Source organism: Silene latifolia, chromosome X (assembly GCF_048544455.1).
Source record: "Silene latifolia isolate original U9 population chromosome X, ASM4854445v1, whole genome shotgun sequence".
NCBI classification, from domain to species: Eukaryota; Viridiplantae; Streptophyta; class Magnoliopsida; order Caryophyllales; family Caryophyllaceae; genus Silene; species Silene latifolia.
This window is the reverse complement of record NC_133537.1, coordinates 27,059,597-27,071,578: the sequence shown is the minus strand read 5'-3', so window position 1 is coordinate 27,071,578 and position 11,982 is coordinate 27,059,597. Positions and strand designations below refer to the sequence as shown.

At 37.6% G+C, this 11,982-nt stretch overlaps 1 non-coding gene across 1 annotated transcript; it reads left to right on the top strand.

Moving 5' to 3' along the window:
- Positions 1-11,597: 11,597 nt before the first annotated feature.
- LOC141625271 (small nucleolar RNA R71) lies at positions 11,598-11,704 on the top strand. Its single transcript, XR_012535060.1, has one exon. It is a non-coding gene; the product is annotated as a small nucleolar RNA R71 (small nucleolar RNA).
- Positions 11,705-11,982: the final 278 nt, after the last annotated feature.

The following is an 11,982-nucleotide window of genomic DNA, read 5'->3' as shown; positions in this document are numbered from 1 at the left end:
AAAATCATCTTAAATCGACATAATGAAAACTGAAATTAAAACATACTAGGATGTAGATCTTGAAGAGAGGATTCCGAAAATATAAATTTTGCGAAAATCGGACTAGAAACGAAGAAGTTATGATGAAATTACGATTGTAAGTTTATTTGATTTTTTTGTGGATTTTCGGTGGTCAAGAGGAACAAAACAAGAACAAAGGAAACCCTTGGAAGAAATGGGAAGGAGGGGGAAGAAGGTGTGCCACCCAAGAAGAACAGGAGACGGGTATTTGGCGGAATTTCATTAGTCGGTTTTGGCTCGTTTCGACGATAATTAGAACCGTTTGTCAAATGCAAATTCCGACAATGCCAAAGTGCTTAAACACGAGCTTACAAGAATATTGAGTACTCATATGACCCATTTCCAAAATCGTTTGCCCAATTTTCACAAGAATTGTCATTTTCCCCGATATACCCTTATTTCGAAATAAAAGGTTTTTACGTGGTTTAAACTATTTTTAAACATTTCGAAACTATCAAAATAAATACTTTACTTCAAAATATAATAGAATTATATTTCATTGAATTATTATTACTTCAAATACATTAATATTAAATTTTACTTGATTAATAAATTACTTTCGCAATATAATAACGGTCCGAAATTACGGGGTTTTACATACCATGTTTGTAAGCTTACACAATGAAACAAATGCTCATTTTTCCCTTTCAATTATCACGAGTACAACGCGTTTGTGGCTGGTGAAGCTGTCTTCCTAAAATACAAGTTTATTTCTAGAAGACAGAGTGGGAGAAAATATTCAAGAGCCACAAATTGTATTGTGCCAAAGAATGTTGTGTCGCAAGAAACTGGTCTTTCTTGGCTACATGAGACGTTTTCTGTAAAACGCTGTTTCTTTAAAACCTAAGAGGTTAAAATCATCACTTGTTGAAGATGATGAATTAGTGTTACTTTTAAGAAGTAAATAGATTGTAACTTACAAAGAAATCGTTTGATTCAAGTTGATTACTTCTAGAAAGTAATGGACATATGACTTACATGAGAATGTTTAAGTCACAACTCAATACTTACATGAGAATGTTTAAGTCACAAATCAATACAAGGCTTAGAGCCATGAAAATCCGAAATAAAAGGCTTGATTAGTGTCAACGGGTTTTGCACTAATAAAGAGAGATTTCAAAACTTGATTGGTTGCAAAGGGTTTTACACTAGTTGAAATGCTTAAGTCTATTTGGATCTTCTTAGGGATTGTGTTTCATTATGATGATATACATATAGCGAGTGAATCTAAAACCCACTTCTTCAATTACAAGGAATGTATTCAATACATGTCTTGGTTTTTTGAAGATTCTTGTAATCCTAAGATAATGTGAAACTTAAGAGAGGGTTTTAAGTAGGACATCAATGAGTTGGAATCAATGTTTTGATCATGTTATTAAAGTTTCTCGATAAGTCGAGAAGTTGTGTTTATACATGGAGTTTAGTGGGAGTTACGGAAATTTTAATTAGTCTTATATGTGGATGACATATTGATAATTGGGAATGATTTAAGACTTGGACAAATATAACACATCTTAATATCCAGATTTATGGAGATAAATCCACATGATATTAGCGTCAAATAAGAAGTCTTATGTTGATAAGATTCATGACTAGTTCAATCAAGTTGAACATATTTGATTGATTCCATTTGCTTCCGCTGCCAAATCAATTAAATAGGAAATGATGTATAACACTTCATATACTTTGAGTATGATGAATTGTTTCAAAATCGAATTTAAGAAATAATTACCAAGTAGCCATATTGATTACCCTTAAGTGCTTGCAGAAGCATTAAGGATATAATGCAAAGTGTTTTTGATGCAATTTTGTGTAAGGGTGTTACACAAGTGACAATTGGCAATTGAGATTGCGCATGGTTTCCGACAAAACCATAATCAAAACACATTAGGATGGTTAAGATACCGTTGTGGCTATGTTATTTAAGAAATAGATTTTCTAGAATCGTTCTAGGCAATAAAGAACAATGAGAAATATTTACAACGGAAATTGAGTACACTTGCAATCATGGGATGTGCAAGAAGGATGAGTCCCGTACACTGTGAAAACAGTGGGAGCTATTCTTAGGCTAGAAGGCCTATGTCTTGATTGGATCTCGACACGTACTCAGAAAGTTATGTAATGCAAATGTATACATTACAAAGGAAAACGAGTATGTAGTAAGGTTGAGTTAGGTACAAGAAGTTGATAAAACCTACTAACCAAAGTCTTTTCATAGGCTTAACATGATGAGTCATGTCATTTCAATTGGATTGAGATTAATAACTACATAAAAGATCAAATTAGATTATAGAATATGAAATAGTAATCAGGTATTGACTATTCATATGTGATAATCACATTTGTCGTTCAAGTTTTTAAGCTGAAAAACTCCTTTTATACTTTGTTACATCCAAACGGGTTGTAGAGACAACATTGAACCCCGTTAAAGTGAACCCGGATTAACATGGTATTCGCCCATAGTCACTTGTATGAGGTGACGTCTCGAAGTGACTAGAGTGTGATGTGATTGATGGCAAGTTCAAGTGCCATGGAGTCATGTGAGATGACTAGTCGATCACATAGACAGACTGTTAAGAACACTTTGTCGGGCTAATGACCGCTTATAAAGTTCTGGCAAATTTATATAGCCTGGTCGTGGCGAGAGCTATTATAGTATTCTAATGAGTCGATTCTTTTGACTGAAGACTGTTCACCTAAAGTGGCACAGTTTCAGATTAACTTTGATTTGTGTTACTACGACCTTCGTAAATGGGGTCAAATGGGCATATTTTGGGTTATGATGGCTGTGGCTAGTCGAAGGGAATAAGTGCGATAGGAATTGTCCACCCCTTGTCAGGGTTATAACAATATCTCAGGGCCACTCGAGGAGTAATGAACTGGAAATGCGTGGCCACGCTCGGAAGGTATCTATGGTAAATAAATTTCGGTCAATCAGTTATTCTCCAGATCGAGGAGACCACTCTCGATATGATCACTTGCAAGTACGACCTGAAAGACACCTTGCATTGAGTGGGAGATAGTAATAGGACAAGAGAATTGGTGACGCACACTTGTCGAGAACAAGTGGGTGATTGTTGGAATATGTGTCCTTCGACAATAATGCGATCACAACTGTTGATCATGATGATCACATGTTTAAATCTCATTTTAAGAATACATGTGGGATGTAATATTTTACAGTCAACTGGTCCACACATATCGGTAATGATTGACAGACTAGAGTTTGACATTACTGTCGTGCGACGGTGGTGATCAGTTGATCCCCTTAGGTCATACCTATAGGGAAATACTCTTAATTGATTATTTAATTAATCGTATGCCGATACGAGTTAATTAAATTGCTTAAAATTGACGGATGATTTTGTGAGTAAAGATAACGTGTCTTATTGTAATTCGATTAAATTAGATACTGTCAAGTAATTGAATTGTTTTATTACTTAGATAAAATTATTGTTTACGAAACAATTTGGAATTGAAATTGAATGAATAATTTATTATAAATACAAGACGTTGTAATTTATAATTTGATAAACCGTTTTGGTACAAGTGATTACAAATTACTAGTCGATTTTGTAAATGACATATTTTATGAGTATGTTGATTTTTAATATGTTAAAAATACATTGCAATTTCACATGTCAAGTAACATGTCTCATATGTTACAATTGACAAATGACAAAATAAAATGGACCATCCATTTTATGTTAAAAGTGCCGAAATAGTGGAGGGAGTATAATGTTTAAATTGTGTTAAATATTTAAGTGGAAAATAATATGATTACACACCTACTTGTAGCCTTGCATGCCTATTTTTCTTGGGTAGAAAAACAAGCTCATGCATTGGCTTCCATCCTCTCCTCCAACCGGTTTTCCACTTAGAGAAACAAAATGGTTTTCTCTAATAATCATTCAAAACTTCACAAGATAATTTCTAGTGTAAGAAATTATCAAATTCTCTCTACAATTTGGAGAAACTTAGAGAAATAAAAACCTCAAATATCATCCTCTCTTGACCGAAATAATTCAAGAGCAATACAAATTATTTTTATATCAATTTCTAAGTAAGACTTTTATTATTACTAGATCATAATAATATTAGTTATTAAGAAGTTTCCTTGGGTATATACTTTTGGAAGAGATTCTAAACTTGAATCGTGTTCATCTTTTATTGGAAAGCTCAAGAACTAACAAGAAGGAGATCTTGTTGGTGCCCATAAAACCGAAATCCCATAGTAAGGAAAACGTTTTCTCATTTCTTGTAATTTATGTTTGCATGCATAAGATCTAGTTTTAATTTTATGACTAAATTAAAATGTAACATATATGAATATGTAAATTAATGAGATTAATTATTTCTAACAGACGCAACAGAAGAAGCAGAAGGTTGGGGCTGGTAAGAACCACGCAAGTGGGTAAGAGGTCTACGGCGCTGTCTACGACGCCCTCCAGTGGTAGCTGTAGTGCTAGAACCAGGTAAAGTAACCAGAAGCTCATCTGGAATCAAATAAGTGACGGGTGCAAGTCTCTCTCTAGACTCATTCTCCTCTAGAGGGAAGATTTCTGGCAATTGAGGGTTAGGCAATAGCATGTAATAATGATCCCTCACCTTCCAATAATGGTCCTTACCACCAATAATATCAATATAAGAGATGCCATAACGTAGATAATCATCATCTACCAAAGGTTCAGGGTCCTCCATAGGCTCATAAGGAGCATCTCCCTCAAAGTCACAAAAAAAACGTGCAATCCTAGTGACAATGGCCCCGCAATCTAAATCCGCATACTTCCCAGTCATGCGGTCTAAGGCTTGGCAAACAAGGGCTGGTGGAGAGAACTGGAAGGTTTCCTCCTAATAGGGGTTCAAGTAACTAGCCAAAATTAATACCTCTAAGGACGAGGCCTTACTCCTATCATGCCTCCCATATAACAAATAACACAAATACCGCAAAAAGAGTCTAAGGCAGGCATGCTGCACATCAAGAAATGCCATAGAACTGACATCTGCATCCGCAAAACCAGTAAACAAAGGAAAATATCGAACATCAGATAAGCCAGCAGCATTATATAAGTCCCCATCAGTATGCTTATCTATGCCTAGTATCTCAGAAAGCCGATTAAAAGTCAAAGACCGTTCAACATTTAGCAATCTAAAACGGATCAAGTGCTGCTTCGGGAGATAGACATACGAACTGAGAAATTCAAGATTAAGGCACGATAAGATAGTTCGTGCATAAGAAAGAGACCCTGCAACCCAAGCTCAATGAACATGCCAAACATGGTATCGTCAATTTTGAAAGTGCATAAAATCTTACGGTCTACACACCGAGTTGGAAGCATCGTCTTAGTAGTCATTAATTCCACAAATTTGTCCCTTTGCTCCTTGTCCCGAAACTCAACAAAAGGAAACTTGTCAATAGGTAGAAGCTCCTCCTCTTCCTCCTCAGAAGACTCTACTACCACCGGCTGACGAACGGGAGTGCGCCTCTCCTGTGGCCTCTTGCTACCTTGTCCACTAGTCGACATATCTGTAAAAAGACAAGTATACAATCACAAACCAATTTAATTGCCAAAAACAGTCCACGTTTTTAAGACCACATGAGTCGGAAAATTCGATTTTGAGGCCAAAAATCACACATAAACCATGTAAAAGGCAAGGGAATTGCAATTATATAACAAAAAGTGAAGATTCCAAGCAAATAAACACAATTTCTAACCAATTTAATGCTAAAAATCAACCCGGATTTTGTGAACCCTAATTACCAAATTTCAAAATTAGGCCTTTAATTCATCAAAAAGAGGGTTAATAAGCAAGGAAATAGCAATTGTATATAAGCAATGGAAGATTCATGGCAATAAACACAAGATTTAAGCAAGAAAAGGGGAATTTTCGGACCAAATTAAGAGCAAAAACGGGACTTACTTGATAGATTATGAGCAATAAAATATACAAATAAGCAAAAAGGAATGATTTAAATCACTAGCAAGCAATTTAGCACAATATAGGATGAAGATTTGATGATGATATGAAGATATAGAGATGACAGTAGGAGTATGAATGAGAGAATTAGGAAATGTGAATGACGGAAATAACAAGGAAAGCAAATAATAATATGAGAAAAGAAGAGGAGAAACACCCGGTCTAAATTGCGGAACCCGGTGCACGTTGGTTCCTCGATCGAGCCTCCTCTTACTCGATCGAGGCACCAATTTCCAAACTACCCAACTTTCGACATTTGAACTTCTAATTAAATTGTTGGTGCCTTGATCGAGCCCGCTTGTCAGTTGATCGAGCATGATGGTTCCTCGATCGAGCCTCCACTTACTCGATCGAGGAACTAGAATCCGTCCGTTTTTTCATACGTAAGTTAACGTATCGTCATGAAATCCGTCTTAAGCTGCAAAAATCCTTTGAAATGCGTTAAATTCTCTCCCTTACATCACTCACAACAATGAAACAACTTAAATAAAATACGATTAATGAAATTTAAATTCCTAAATTACAGAATATTACAAAGCAAATTCCGATCTGCCTCTCGGTATGGCTGGTTTAAGCAGTCCCGCATGACCGTAATACCTCATCAGTAAGAGGAATCAAGGGCAAAGAGGTCAACGGCCTCTATTACCCCAATATGGGCACCTTCATTGTAGATTCTCAATCGTTGCCCATTCACTTTGAAAGTCTCACCTTTATCAGTTTGCAGTGTAACTGGCCCAAATTTGTTCACCTCAACAATTGTGAACGATCCAGGCCATCTACTCCTTAGCTTACCTGGGAACAAACGCAAACGAGAATTAAATAGCAATACATTTTCACCAACATGAAATTCGCTTTGTAAAATATGCTTGTCATGCCACTTCTTCGTTCGTTCCTTGTACACCTGAGCACTATCATAGGAATGCAGTCGACACTCATCAAGCTCATTCAATTGTATCAATCTCTTCTCACCCGCCATTGAGGGATCCATATTTAGCTCCTTTATGGCCTACATAGCCTTGTACTCAAGTTCCACAGGTAAATGGCAAGATTTGCCATAGACTAATCGGTAAGGTGATGCTCCAATCGGTGTCTTGTATGCAGTACGGTAAGCCCATAAGGTGTCATCAAGCTTCCGACTCCAATCTTTTCTGTTCTTGCTCACTACCTTCTCCAAGATTTGTTTTAATTCTTTGTTGGAAACCTCCACTAGTCCACTGGTTTGAGGATGATATGCCAATCCTCTACGGTGTGTAACGCCATATTTCTTCAATAAAAAATTAAGATGACGTTCATTGAAATGCTTTCCTCCTTCACTAATCAACGCGCGAGGCACTCCAAACCGTGGAAAGATGATTTTCCGAAACAACTTAATAACAGATTTAGCATCACAAGTAGGGGTGGCAATTGCCTCCACCCATTTAGAAACATAATCTACAGCTACTAAAATGTATTGATTCCCATGAGAAGTAGGGAATGGCCCTTGGTAGTCAATACCCCAAACATCAAAAATCTCTACCTCTGAGATTCCAGTTTAATGCATCTCGTGCCTTTGCAAAATATTACCTGTTCTTTGACATGCATCATAAGAACGGACAAAAGTAGTAGCATCTTTCAAGATAGTTGGCTAAAAGAAACCCGATTGCATTACCTTAGCAAATGTCCTAGAAGGACCATGATGACCACCATAAGAAGAAGAGTGACAATGAGAGAGAATGGCATGTACCTCACCCTCTGGAATACATCATCTATAAATATCGCCTGTGCACTCCCGGGATAAGTATGGATCATCCCAGAAATACCGCTTCACTTCATGCATAAATCTCTTCTTCTGTTGATAAGACAAGTCAAGAGGAAGAATACCTCCAACCAAGTAATTAGCATAATCTGCAAACCATGGAGTGCTCGTAGCAACAGCTAGAAGATGGTCATCTGGAAAAGAGTCATCAATAGGCAAAATCTCTCTTCCTGCAAATCTTAAACGAGACAAATGAACTGCAACAACATTCTCAGCACCAGACTTATCACGAATTTCTAAATCAAATTCTTGCAATAATAAAATCCATCTAATAAGTCGTGGTTTAGCTTCCTATTTAGTTAAAAGATACTTTAATGCTGCATGGTCAGTATGAACAATAACTTTAGAACCAACACGATAAGCTCTAAATTTTTCTAAAGCATAGACAACTGGAAGAAGCTCCTTCTCCGTAGTAGCATAGTTGATCTGCGCATCATCAAGAGTCATACTTGCATAGTAAATAGCATGCAACACCTTATCTTTTCTTTGCCCCAAAACAGCTCCAACTGCATAGTCACTGGCATCACACATAATCTCAAAAGGTAGGCTCCAATCAGGAGATCAGATTATAGGAGCTGAGATAAGAGCTTGTTTAATCTTGTCAAAAAACTTAACACACTCATCAGTAAACAAAAATGGTGTATCTTTATGAAGCGGCTGAGTTAGAGGTTGAGCAGAAAAATCCTTAATAAAGTGGCGATAGAACCATGCATGACCAAGAAAACTACGCACACTCTTAACGTTAACCGGGTACGGGAGTTGCTCAATTACCTCAACCTTAGCTTTATCAACTTGGATACCTTTACCTGACACCAAATGACCAAGTACTACCCCTTCAGTAACCATGAAGTGGCACTTCTCCCAGTTAAGCACAAGATTGCTCTCCTCACAGCACTGCAAAACCTTAGTCAAGTTTCTCAAGCAAACATCAAAATCAGTACCATAAATACTGAAATTATCCATAAAGACTTCCATAATAGACTCTATATAATCAGAAAATATGGCCATCATACAACGCTGAAAGGTAGATGGGGCATTAAATAAACCAAAAGGCATCCTCCTATAAGAAAAGACACCATATGGACATGTGAAAGTAGTCTTTTCCTGATCGTCAGGATTAATGGTTATCTGAAAGAAACCGGAGTAGCCATCTAGGTAACAGAAATAACTATGACATGCTAGTCTCTCTAACATTTGATCAATATAAGGAAGCGGAAAGTGGTCTTTCTTAGTAGCTGTGTTCAACTTCCTATAATCAATACACATTCTCCAACCTGTAATAAGTCTAGTAGCAATTAATTCATTCTTATCATTCTTTACTACTGTAGTACCATCCTTCTTAGGTACAACTTGAACAGGACTAACTCATTTAGAATCAGATATAGAGAAAATAAAGCCAGCATCAAGTAATTTCTGTACCTCTTTCCTTACCACCTCCATTGGAGGATTTAGTCGTCTCTGACCCTGTGCACTAGGCTTGTGGCCTTCTTCCAAGTGAATACGATGCATACAAAAGTCAGGACTAATACCTTGTAAATCATCAATGCTATACCCAATGGCCTTTTAATGAGTTTTCAAAACAGTCAACAAAGCAGAAAGTTGGCCTTCAGTTAGGTTAGCATTGACAATTAATGGGTTCATTTCACTGTCATCCAAAAATTCATACTTAAGATGAGAGGGAAGGGGTTTAAGTTCAGGTTTCTTTACCTCGGTAACCTTAGACGGAATACCTAAGCTGTATACCTTTTAATATGGGCATTCCTCTCCTATTAGCAACTTCTCAATCTCATCAACTTCTTGACTCCATGAACCCGTCTTAGCAGCTGAATCAGAAACAACGGCAATCTCCAGAGGATCCCTTTTTAAACACATAGCAAGACTCTCATCATTAGTAAAATCAAAAATATCAATACTATGGCAAGTTTCTTCTATCATGGGATGTTTTAATGCGTTTTCTAAGTTAAAAACAATGGTATCATCCCCCACAGCTAAAGTCAGTCTCCCTCTCCTAACATCTATAACCGCCACCGGTGTGTGAAAGAATGGTCTACCCAAGATGATAGGGATTTGGTTGTCCTCAGCCATGTCTAAGATAACAAAATCAACGAGAATGAAGAATTTTCCAACTCGAACGGGACCATCCTCCAACACACCCAATGGGTGTTTAATAGAACGATCGGCCATCTGCAAAGTCATATTAGTAACAGTCATTTGACCCATATTTATTTTCTTACAAATAGAATAAGGCATGACACTAATGCTAGCTTCTAAATCACAAAGAGTTTTACTAATAACAAGATGACCGATATGACAAGGGATAGAAAAACTCTCTGGATCCTCAAGCTTAGGTGGTGAATTATCTTGCAACACGGCGCTGCACTTTTGAGTAAAAGCAACGGTCTCCACCTCATCAAAGGACCTCTTCCTTGTCAATATTTCTTTCATGAACTTCGCATAAGCCGGCACTTGAGTGATCAACTCAGTGAAAGGAACACTTACCTGTAAGTTCTTCACTACCTCCATAAACCTTCCAAACTGCTTGTCCAGCTTAGACTTTTGTTGACGATGCGGAAGAGGTAGTGAAATAGTAATCGGCTCGGCTTCCTTTGCTTTAGAATCAACTTTTGAAACACCGTCATCGACCAGAGAGGTTCCTCGATCGAGCCCTAATGACACTCGATCGAGTACTGAAGTTCCTCGATCGAGCCTGATTCTACTCGATCGAGGACCCTTGACGGATCCGTCGTTTTGATTTTTCTCTCTTTTATTTTCATCTCGTGTTTCAGTTTCGTCAACTTCTTTTTCATCGTCACTTAGCTCCAAATTACTCAATCCCTTAGGATGCATATATGGTACCTCATCTTCATTAGTGGGCAATTCTTCTTCATGACTTGGCAACTCCGAATTTTGATATGTGGTACCGCTCCTCAATTGAACGACATTGCTCATGAGCTTGCTTACCTTGAGGAGGAAGATTTCTGGGCTGTTTTAAAGAATTATGAACCGCTATCTGAGCCACTTGGGTATCCAACATCTTATTATGGGCAATCAACTCAGAAATTTGAGCCATCTGCTTTTGTTGCATAGCCAAAGTTTTTTGCAAGAGATTTCTCATTTCTGACATCTCCTTATTTGGAGCTTGTTGAGGAGTTTGTTGAGGAGGTTGTTATATTGATTATTAAACTGATGACCTCCTTGATTCTGCCTTTGATATCCTCCTTGCGGTTGATTACCACAGTTTTGAGGAATAATATATGAATTCTTCTGTGGTTGTTGCGGCTGTGGATTTTGCACATTCTGACTAGACCATTGAAGGAAAGGATTCTCCTTCGTTCTTTCATTGTAAAAGTTAGAGAAAGGTGTACCTTGCCTGAAAGACTGATAGGCATTAACTTTCTCCAATGTGCTCAAACACTCAGCTGCACTATGACCATCCATACCACATCTAGCACAAGACTCCTCATGTTGACTCATAGCATGAACCATCTCCTTATTATCTAAATATTGGGTAGTCTTCATCCCAACAATTTGGGCAGAAATAGCCTTTAACTGTGCCGCAAGACTGCTATCTCCACCATTCCCATGCGTACTTCCCCTAGGATTTCCATACATAGCAGTATGGGTAGAAATCTGCTCAATCAACTTCCACGCGCCATCAGAATAAGTGTTGTCCCGAAACCTCCGATTAGCTGAGGAATCTAGCAAAGCACGATGATCATCATATAATCCATTATAAATTTGGTTGCAAAGAAACCACTTTTCAAAATAATGATGGGGAACCGAACACACTAGTCTTTTGAAGCGATCCCATGCTTCATTCAAATCTTTAGTAGCTATTTGTTTGAAGCTCGTAATCTGATTTCTCAATGCATTGGTCTTCTGTGGTGGGAAGTACCTCTCGTAGAAAGCAAGAGCTAAAGTATTCCAGTCAGTAACTCCTTGATCCTCCATATCCAAATCTCGCAACCACTCCGCAGCACCATCTTTTAGAGAAAAAGGAAAGAGCACCCGCTTCACCTGATCTTGTGTCACCCCAGCAGTTAAAGGGGTGGAACAACAATAAGTGACGAATTTCTCCAAATGTTTAGCAGGGTCTTCACTAGCTAACCCTCCAAATAAGTTTCGTTCCACCAAATTGATGTAAGATG